Genomic DNA, 11,810 nt, shown 5'->3' with positions numbered 1-11,810 from the left:
GAATTACTCAGAGTAAACTTAGCGAATCAGAAGATTTTCTTTAACGAATCAACTAATAGCGAATCAGGTTGTTACAACGGTTTGTAACAAACTCTGACAACTTGTGCCACGTGGCAAAAGTTGTTATAATAACAGTTAACGAGGTAAGACACGTGTCACACGAATTAGACTGTAACGAATTGTTTCACGAATCAGCTAATCAATATAACGAATCAGCTTAAAAATGTGAACGAATTAGCCAGAATTGTTAACGAATTAAATGAATCTTTAAATCTTCAAGTATTCATCATGTATTTCCAGAATTCTAGAAAACATATGAACTCGTGACCCAGTAACCAATCCGTAATAACACCTCAAAACATTACCAAATCGGTCACTTAACCTATCAATTTACTCGGAAACACAACGCGAATCCAAATCACACTCACTTGTAACCCAATTAACCTTAGATCAAAACCAATTTGACCAAATCTCACACTCTGTTTTTGGACCAAACCAATCCAACACAATTCAATCCAAAACCAATCCAAATTCCAATTCCTATTAACCAAACCTTACCAATACATTAACAATCTCAGATCCAATCCAATTAATCCATATCCAACTCCAAATCAAACTCAATTTGATTTAAACTTAAACTGTAACACACTTATACCAAAATACCAATTATTGGTCCACTAATAACAATTAACCACACGAATCAAGAGCAATCGAACAAACCGAAAGCTCTGATACCACTTGTGAATACCTTAAAATCACCATATCTCAGATCTGATATATATTAGATCATAACTATACGGATCTAGTTCATAATGCTATTGATTATATGTTAATGTTATATATTAGTATTGATTATATGTATATATATATGTGTATGTATTAATATTAATATGAATATTGAGAGAAACGAATTGGGCAGGGGTTCGATAAGATTAACTCAATGCTTAAATTAACAGTGGAATAACACCACTATATATAGAAAACGGATCTGGTTCGTTAACATTTCATAACGAACCAGACACTGCCTTCGTTACTATACATATAACGAAATAAACCTTAACGAATCACCCCCTGATTCGTTAAACATCCTTAACGAATCAGGAGGGATCTTAACATAATTCTAGTTCGTTAAACATCCTTAACGAACTAGACGACTCCTTTAACGAACTAACTTAATAACTTAATGTTTATTACATAAATAAAACGATAAATACATTAACGATAAATATAAAGACTCGAGACGCAAAACGTGCACTAACATAATATGTATATAAATAAAAATTATAACACTCATGATTTTTATTTATTTAAATATCACATAAATAACATTATTGATGCATAACCAAAATACATCATTTTAATTTAGTTATGTCACATTTATTTTTTTTACCTAAAGTTATTTATTTTTAAAAGATGAAAAATATCTTCCTACATCATTTAAATTTTGGTCAAACCTTCTTCCCCAAAGCACTCTCCTAATCAATTTCATCATTAAAATATTTTTAAAGAATAACCTCCTTATTTAAGTATAAATAAGAACCTACTCCCACCCCTTTCATTCTTACACTACTCTTTGACAAGTTCAAGAGATTATTTTCCCATTTCAAATGTAGGGTTTTAATTATTAAGTATTCTTCATCTTATTTCTATTTATTTTAATTCTTGTTCATTATAGTTAATCAAATGGTCACATGACCATAACACAATCATGTCTAGGAATACACATAATCCATACACCATGGTGTATAGGGTGGATGAGACAAAGAACACAAGGAGATGATCGATTTCACGAAGGTCACACTTGAATGTAATAAAATAATGTAATTAATACTACTTTTAGAAATTTCGGAATGTTACGAGTCTTCTCTCCTTAAAGATGTTTTGTCCCCGAAACCTAACTCATTCCTTGTAAAAGGAACACTTCTTATATTCACACACTTCATTGAATCGCCCTTGCTTTCTGGGTTACCCTTCTTAATCCTGACTTGCAGTCATCGAGTGGTGTTCATGTGCTTTAGCTTTTAAGGTAGCTTGTCCATGAGGCCCTCGATGTACCAAGTCTCGTCTCGTCCTTCTAAGGGACCTTGTTTCGTACTATTTAACGCTATCGTCTAAAACAACATTTATCATAACATAATAATCATTCATAACCCAACTCAATATATTACACGTCATAGATAAGCATAAGTTTTAAATCTTAACACAAAACAAGTTCTTAGGCAATCATAAATTAAACAAAATTAAACTATTGCACAAGCAATTATTTCTTCGTCGAGCGCTCCTTCTGGCAGTTTTCCCTTGGCCTAACCTCATATTCCCTTCGCGCCTCCCGCCTCTATCCCCTTGCACTCCCTTTCCATGTGATCTGTTTTACCGCATTTGAAGCATTTTGGGCGATCAGGGCGTTCTAGAGAGTAATGTCCACTCTTTCCGCACCGATAGCACTTGTCCGGCCCAGTCCTGCATTCTCCCAGATGCATCTTCCTGCACACTTTGCATGTTCCCTTGTCCGCAATCTTTGGTGTCTTCTTCCCCGCATATCCACGACATCTGTAGATCTTTTTGTTCCTTTCACTCCTCCCTTAGTATCATTACCTTTCTCACCGTCTTCCACCGCCCTATCAGTGGCCCTTGCATGGCTCCCAGCAGACTTGCCAGGACGTAATTTCTTCGCTTCAGTAGCTACAGCCATAGCAATGGCGGCTTCAACAACAGGATCCAGTTGATACCCTTCGTTGTTACTTAGATCTCGTGCAGTTGTACCTCCTTCCTCTCCCATTTTAGCAATCGGTTCTTAAGAAGATCCCTGGGAAACACATGGCCTACCAGGACATCCAGTATGACCTCCCTTACCAACAAACCCTCTTGCTCCAGCCATTCGTATTCTATAAGGAAACACAAATGTTATCACTCTAGGAATTATTTAGCACATGATTCGTAAGGTAAGTAGTTAATGACAGTGGCCAAGTGTAATTAACTATTTGCATTACTCCTTAGGTTCTACATACTCCCCTTTATGATTTCACTTGTGCTAGTCTCTACTTTTAAACAATTAATCAATCAAAAAATCAATTAATCCTATCACTAACTTGCATATATCCTTCCTTTAACAATTAAGAGAACATCTTTATACATTATTTAACATACTTTACCGATACTGAGCTTCCTTGAGTGACACATGGCTATCTTGAACTGGCATCTTCTTTCTTTTCTTACTTAAATCCCATTTTCTGTTCGAGTCTAAGCATGTAGGATGCTTAAATCTCTCGAACTTTGCTCTGATACCAACTTGTAAGGCCCCGAACCCGGTAGCCCTACATTAGCGTCGGATTTACTCATAAACACCGTTCTTACAATCAGAGTTAATTAAAACTTTCGCAGGAATGTTAACTTAAATCATTCGTTACAAAATATTAAATCTTTTCTTTGAAACCATAACATAAGACATTATATTTAAAACATCATTTCTTCCATCTTCAGATGCCAGCCGTTCAATCCATGCCATGTGCTATCCTCATCCTAGCTCTTTAGTCAGATCACCTGCGTGCATACTAAAAGTCAGCTACGCTGAGTGAGTTCTAGTTAATCAAGCAACTTACCATACAACCACTACATGCATTTATATACGTGTCCGGAGCCACATAGTCGTCTATCTAACCTGCTCACTTCTCCACTAACCTCTTATTTACTCCTACAGCTTAGCCACTTGATTACTAAAGCACATTGAGGCTTGCCCTCCCACGTACTTACGTGTTGCCACTTATTTAACGAAGGCACATAGAAGCTTACTCTCCCACGTAACACTTAATAACGAGGGCACGCATAGGCTTACCCTACCACGCACTCACGTTATGCCACTTTAATAACGAATGCACGCATAGGCTTACCCTACCACGTACTATCATCATGCCACTAACACCCTTACTAGACCCCTATCCACTTCTATCACACTATACTTCTACTTGTCTATAACACACTTCCTATCAGTTCATTATTTACATAATAAGAAAGTCACATCATAGCATTCATACACACTAATAACTGTTAGGACATGAAATGTCATATATATGTCCCCAGTTCTATCAGGGTAGGTCGGCGTGAGACTAAAGATAGTGAAACCTAGTTAACGTATTGTAAATGTCAAACGAAAACTGGTTCGATCGAACAAAAGGTTGATTCGATCGAACCAGGCTCATTCGATCGAACAAAGCTTCACTCGATCGAATGAGAGACTCATCCGATCGAATGAGTCTTCGATATATAAACGTTACTTAGGGATTTTCAGAAAAGAAGAGCACACATAACACACATACACAGCCGACCTGTTCCCCGGAAATCCTCTCTGCCCGTCAACCCCTTCGGTCCTTTCCTCCGCACCTGGTCGTCATATCATCCTAGGAATTGCTACCGTTTGTATCGTTGATTACCACCGAGTCGCCGTGTTAGTAGGATTCCGCACTCTAACACGTTGCCCCCGAGAATCGTTGGGAAACCGTCTCCCGATCGGTCCTAACAAAGTGGTATCAGAGCCTTTGGTTCTTGATTCTCGGTAGATTCGTGGTAAAAATTGCGATTTTAGAGTCAAATTCGTTATTTTTACGTAAAATTTCCGGTAAAATCTTGGTTTTTGGTCTTGTGTTCATCGGTTTTGTGTCAAAAACAGTTAATATTGTCATATTTTGGTTTTTGATCAAAGGATTTCGTGTTAAAATTCGGGTTTTCGTCAAGAACGTTCTTCGCGTTCTTCGTGTTCTTCGAGTTTTTGGTTGTTTTGATCCGTTTTTGGGTTGGAATTAAGTTGTGTTTATGTTATAAGTTTAAAAATAGTCATAAAGTGGTCCTCGATCGTCAAGATTTCTTGTTTTTGTTTCAAAATCCGAATTTTCGTCAAAATCTTCTAATTTTGGAAAATCCAGATTTCCCGATCGAATCAGTCTATTTTTGGAACCCATTCGATCGAATAGCCCTCCTATTCGATCGAACAAGTTTAAACGTTGACCGAACCAGCTTTTCCCGCCTCAACATACGCTCCCTTCGTTCGATCGAATAAGTCCCAATCATTCGATCGAACCAGTACCCAACCGATCGACTTAGTCACCCATTTGATCAACCCATTCGATCAGTGTCAAATTCGATTGTCATAACCCATCCGATCGACTAAGTCAACATCAGAACCGAACCAAAACCCCATTCGATCGAACTAGTTCCCAATCGATCGAACAAGATACACAACCCGTTTCGTTCGAACCAGATACTTATCCGACCGAACCTAACACCCTATTCGATCGAAAAAGTTCCCATTCGATCGAATCAGCCTCATAACACCAGAACCTTAACCCAAACAGACATTCGATCGAGTCAGCTCACACCCGATCGAATAGACCACTCATCCGATCGAATACAACACATTCGATCAGCAGACTGTTTTTTCAACACTTAGCAAATTTTAAGTGTTTTTCAGTCTTCTCGGAGTTAAGCAAACATGTCTTCAAGTACAAGCACAACCAAGAGGATCCAGTCAATCCTCGAAAGTGACTCGGAATCGGGAAGCTATAACAAGCCTCCTAAGCTAATGGCGTTAAACGAGTTCAACACTTGGAAGACTAGATTCCAGATTCACATAACCGGTGTGAATCCTGGATTATGGGAAGCTGTTCAAACAGCTTGGGTTCATCCGACCAACGACGATGGTGAAGCTTTAAGCTATTTCAGGCTGTCTGATGAACAGAAGACAGCATTTGAAGCTGAAAAGAAGGCTTTCTCACTACTATCACAAGCCCTTTCCAGCGATTTGTTTCACCAGTTCAACCAATTCACTACAGCGTCAACACTATGGAACGCCTTGGTTGAAAGATGTGAAGGGTCGGATTCACTGAGAGATATTCACGCTAGGGAACTAAAGCGTGAATTCGATTTGTTTGGTCCGGAATCAGGAGAAGATATCGAGTCACTGCTGTCGAGATTTTATCATCTCATGTCTGAGCTCAAGGCCTACAACGTTAGAACTACTGGCACTGAGAAAGTGAGATGTCTAGCACAAGGTCTCCCACCCAGTTGGAGCACCTTTCTAACGGTGATGAGAAGAAGTCACCAACTCGAAACAATTCTTCTCTCTGATTTCATTAAAGAGATCAGACAAGAGGATGCTGAACTGAGAGCCTCCTCAAGAAAGCCAAGATCAACACCTGACAAATCGTTATACATGTCAAAATCTCCGTTGTCAGATGTAAATGATCATGCACCGATCAAGACTGCTTTCGTCTCCTCAGTGTCGAATTCAAAGGGGACTGAAACAAGATCGTCTGTTCCACCACCGTCAACTCCCGGTAATGCAAGTACAAACTCCGGAACCAAGCCCATGGAAAAAGCAACGTTAAATACAGAGGGCTTGGGAGCTGTAACTGTTGAGGTTGCCAAAGAACACATGGCAACTCTGGGTACGATTATAGAGTCATACAGTTTGATGGTAGCTGGAAAGTTGGGAAATAGTCATCTGGACAGCGATGACTACGAACAATTGGATGAAGACGACATGGAACGCATAGATATTATGTGGGCACTTGGCAGTGCGTTCCGAAGGGCCAAGAAATGGACAAAGAAAACCGGTCAGGCCCTCACTATCAACAACAAATCCAAGTTCGGCTTTGACAAAAACAAAGTCAAATGTTACAACTGTGGTGAACTTGGTCACTTCGCCAAGGAGTGTTCGAAGCCCAGACGGGAAGGTCATCAATACCCTTTCCGAACCACTTCTTCAACATCCACTCCTACGGCTGCTGCTGCAAATGTCAATCTTGAGAGACAACTGGTCCCTCAAAACCCAACAGCAACCAACAACATCAACAATGAAACTGCTCTTGCAGTTCAAGGAGATGAGGGTGAAACTTGGAACTTCAACATAAATATGGCTGATCTAGATGGAGACTCAGATTCTGGGTCTGTGGTTTCCTCGAAAAACGAAGCATATATAGTCGAGGAACCAGCTACTGAAGTTCAAGTAGTAGATGCAGAGGCTGAAGTGGTAGTTACGGAGATGAAAGAGGATCATGAGAACGAGTCAAACACTCCTCAAACATCTCAAAGTTCAACAATTCACAAGGAGACTGCTAAGGATGAAGAAGTCAAAGAAGCAGAAATTAAAGTAACTTCTCCATCGTTTTTGGGTAGAGCGGGGAAACTATGCTCCGCGTTCATGGCAGACACTTCATCAAATGCCAAGGTAAGTTCTAACCCATCAACTCCCAAACCAGAAAATGTTAAATGTTTAAAATGTGAATTGTATGAACAAGAAATTCAATCTCTAAAAGAGAGAATTGAAGATCTCGAGGCTTACAAACAAGCAGCCTCAAGATCTTTAATGGAACTGACTGACGCGCTTGCACAGAATAAGGCTTGGAAGCAGAAAGAGTCTGCTTTTAAAGAAAAGATTGATGGCCTTAAGCGTCAGAACAAGGAACTTGAAATATGTGTTCTTAATCAACAAGATTCTATCAATTTTCACATAAATAAGAATAATGTTTTGAAAAAAGAATTGGAAAACTTGAAAGCTGATTTTGAATCATTAAATTTCAAATTAAAAAGTTATTCAAATTCATCTTATTTATTAGAACACATTATTCCCGAGTTCCGAGGCAAAAAGGAAAAAGGAGTGGGATACAACATTGTCCCACCCCCGATCCTGAATCAATTTGCAAGCACACCAGGAGCTGTGCCGGATGATGAATCAAATGATTACATACCCAAGGACACAAACCAAACTTCTGTGTCTAAGGGTAAAGAAGTCATTGACCCGGCTCCTGTGTCCAAACAAAATGCTGTTGCCACAGACTTAGGTTCCACAACTAAGTCGGGCCCACCACCATCTAAGTCAAAGGCAACAACAACAAGAAATTCTCAGAAGAAAAAGTTTAATCCTAAATCTGAGAAAGTCTATGTGGAACATAGTACCCAGTTTGTAAAGGAGGGTAACGTTAATGAAAAACATATTTTCCCAAAACACCCTCCTAGACAAACTTCACCCCAAAATGTCAAATCCAGGGGGGTACTATGATAACAGACAAAACCAGAGTTATTTCTCTCCACCAAGTCAAAGGGGGAGAAATTACTGTTTTTCATGTGGAGAGGTAGGGCATATAGCAAGATTTTGCTATAAGTACACGGATCCTAAGCAGTACATATCGACTCCGGATCCGAGGTATGTCAAGTCACCCTTTAGGAGGCGACCGACTATTGACATTCAAGGTCAAGAACGGTTTTACACACCACAGTCGGTTTCTCCTAGAAAACCTCAGCCAATCTCACCACACCAATCCTCAAACCCATCAGTTTCAAAGGTTTCCACTTCGAAAAGTGAAACCCAGTCTTCAACCAGCTATCTCAAACATGTTGAGAAGAAGACTGACTTTTGGAAACCAAAGAAAACTAACACTGTTGATAACAACGTCAAATCTGAAAACAGTGTTAATGAGGGTAAATGGATTGAATTGTTCATTCGTGATGAAGATGGAAAACCCAAGACCTTAAGGGCTTGGGTTTCCAATGATATTTAAACCTTTTGTCTTTGTGTGCAGGTTGCTCTATATGATCCAAGATTCAACATGTGGATCATAGACTCAGGAGCTTCCAGGCACATGACTGGAAACATGAATCTTCTTTCAAATGTCAGACAAATAAAAGGAGGTGCAGTTTCCTTTGCAGGAAATCAAGGAGGTTTTATCACGGCCCAAGGAATTGTGTCTAATGGGCGAGTTTCGTTTGAGAAAGTTAATTTCATCAAAGAGTTGGAGAACAACCTGTTGTCCATAAGTCAAATCTGCGACAAAGGTTTCAAAGTAATGTTTGATGAACGAGACTGCCACATCTTGTCTAAGGACGTCAACTTTCCTGAAGACAAAGTTCTAATGTCAGCCGCACGCCAGAGTGATCTCTACATTCTGGATATGGCTAAGGCAGGGTCATCATCTCCAACTGCAACATGTTTTGTGTCCAAGGCATCCGAACGTGATACTGTCATTTGGCATAAACGGATGGGACACATAAACGTCAGGAACATGAACAAGCTGGTGCACAATAGAATGGTTGAGGGAGTCAATCTAAGAAGTTTTCATCTCCCTGATTCATGCGTTCAGTGTAAAGCCGGAAAACAACGAAAAAGGTCCCACAAGTCTAAGAGTTTCCACTCCATTGATATGCCGTTGGAACTTCTACATATGGATCTTTTTGGCCCAATCAGCGTCAAAAGTATTGCTGGGCACTCATACTGTCTAGTGGTCACTGATGAATATTCAAGATTCTCATGGGTGTTTTTCCTAAAAGCGAAGTCTGAAACTTTTGGGTGTATTAGTCTGCTAGTCACGACTCTTGAGTCGCAATACAAGCTGAAGGTTCGAAGAATTCGGTCAGATAACGGTACAGAGTTTAAGAACGCAAACGTTGATACTTACTGCAAAGAAAAAGGCATCGTTCAAGAATTCAGTGCTCCGTATGTTCCACAAATGAACGGGGTTGCTGAAAGGAAAAACCGTACGTTAATCGAGACAGCAAGAACCATGTTAGCTGACTCAGTGTTGCCAGTCACGTTTTGGAATGAGGCAATTGCCAACGCCTGTTTCACACTGAATCGGGTTGGCATTGTCAAGCGCCACGGCAAGACTAGTTTCGAGCTTCTTCAACGTCGAAGGCCTAACTTAGAGCACCTGGAACCATTTGGGGCTCTTTGCACGTTACTCAAAAGGCAAGTTGATAACAAGTTCGAGGAGAAGATTATTAAGGGTTACTTTCTGGGTTATAGCGTTCCTCTCAAAAGGGTCTACAACCGATCAACAAAATTGGTTGAAGAATGGTACCACGTCGATGTTCAACGCTACACAGAACCAGCCAAAGGGACAGGTGAAGACTGGTTGTTTGACTTTGACAAATGGGTCAAGTCATTCAATCTGAATGATGTTGCTATTCAAATGATGTATGAGGCGCAAAATGCACCTCCTGATGAATCACAGCAACGCTCATCTCATCCTGGTCCGTCAACGTCTTCTTCCACAGAGTCAACAGAACAAGTTTTTGAGTCATCTGATTCCGAATCTGAAGATGAAACACCAACAGACTTTGTACGACCGGCACCGACACATGTTATTTCACAACCGTCCTCGTCAAATCAAGATGTGTCTATCACAGATCCGCCTCTAACGTCTACTTCAGAGGCAGCACCACAACTCGCTCCAGTTCCTGAGCTGAACACAAACAACATGGAACAAACCGCTCCAGTTCCTGAGCCGAACTTAACTAACTTGGAACAAAATGTTGTCGTTCCTGACAATCCGGTTGTTAGGACTGAACGTGATCATCCACAAGACAACATTATAGGGGACATTCAACAGGGTGTCAAAACTCGTCGACAGCTGAATTTTGGTCTCTACACAGAAATGATGGAGTCAGGATTAGTTGCTCTTAATGCCCATGAATGCTTCTTAGCACAAGAAGAACCACACAGCACCACCGATGCGCTGAAAGATCCCAACTGGGTCACAGCCATGCAAGAGGAATTATTGCAGTTTAAAAGACTTGGTGTGTGGAAGCTGGTGGATCTCCCCAAAGGTCAGAAGAAAAATTGGCACTAAGTGGGTACTAAAATGTAAACGTGACGATCGTGGAGTGATTGTTCGCAACAAAGCCCGGCTGGTGGTCCAAGGGTTTAGGCAAATCGAAGGCCTAGACTACAATGAGGTATATGCTCCGGTTGCTCGTTTGGAGGCAATCCGGATGTTCTTGGCGTATGCATCTTTCAAGAAATTCAAAGTATATCAGATGGACGTCAAGAGTGCCTTTTTGTACGGTCACATCGAAGAGACCGTATATGTGGCACAACCTCCAGGTTTTGAAGACCCATATCACAAGGACAAAGCCTATCTGCTCAACAAGGCTTTGTACGGTCTTCACCAAGCCCCGAGAGCTTGGTATAAAGAACTATCCAAACACCTTCTGAACAACGGGTTTAGAAGGGGAACCATTGACTGCACGCTATTCACAAAAGAAAAAGAAGGAGATCTAATTATGGTACAAGTGTACGTGGACGACATCATCTTCGGGTCCACGAATAAAACACTTTGTAAGGAGTTCGAACAAGTGATGAAAGAAAAATTTGAAATGAGCTCCATGGGTGAGATGAAGTTCTTCTTAGGACTTCAAGTTGATCAAAAAGATTCCGGTATCTTCATTCACCAGACAAAATACGTCAATGACATCTTGAAACGGTTTGAGATGTTGAGTTCTTCTTCACAGAGAACTCCTTTAGAGGTTAATCACGGATTAATCCTGACGAGAAGGGTGAATTGATCAATCCAACTCACTATAGAGGGATCATCGGATCTCTAATGTACCTGACTGCTTCTCGGCCAGACATAATGTTTGCTACGTGTCTCTGTGCACGTTACCAGTCAAAGCCGAAGGTCTCCCATCTGATTGCAGTCAAAGAATTTTGCGTTATCTGAAGGGTACTCCAGATTGGGGTCTTTGGTATCTTATGATGACAACTTTGATCTTCATGCGTATAGTGATTCGGATTATGGTGGTTGTAAACTCGATTACAAATCAACAACAGCAGGATGTCAGTTCTTTGGAAGTCGTTTAGTAACGTGGCAATGCAAAAAGCAGACGTCAGTCTCCACTTCAACAGCTGAGGGCGAATATATTGCGGCTGCCAGTTGCTGTTCTCAGTTATTTGGATTCAGCAACAAATGCGTGACTACGGTATTGAATGCTCTACTACTCCCATATATATTGATAATTCTGCTGCAATTTCAATTACCAAAAAT

The sequence above is a fragment of the Bidens hawaiensis genome, unplaced genomic scaffold, assembly GCF_021521415.1.
Source record: "Bidens hawaiensis isolate Kalapana, Puna unplaced genomic scaffold, B.hawaiensis_p1.1 tig00419623_1, whole genome shotgun sequence".
Classification (NCBI taxonomy): Eukaryota; Viridiplantae; Streptophyta; class Magnoliopsida; order Asterales; family Asteraceae; genus Bidens; species Bidens hawaiensis.
The sequence above is the reverse complement of the archived record's forward strand: the minus strand, read 5'-3'. Positions refer to the sequence as shown.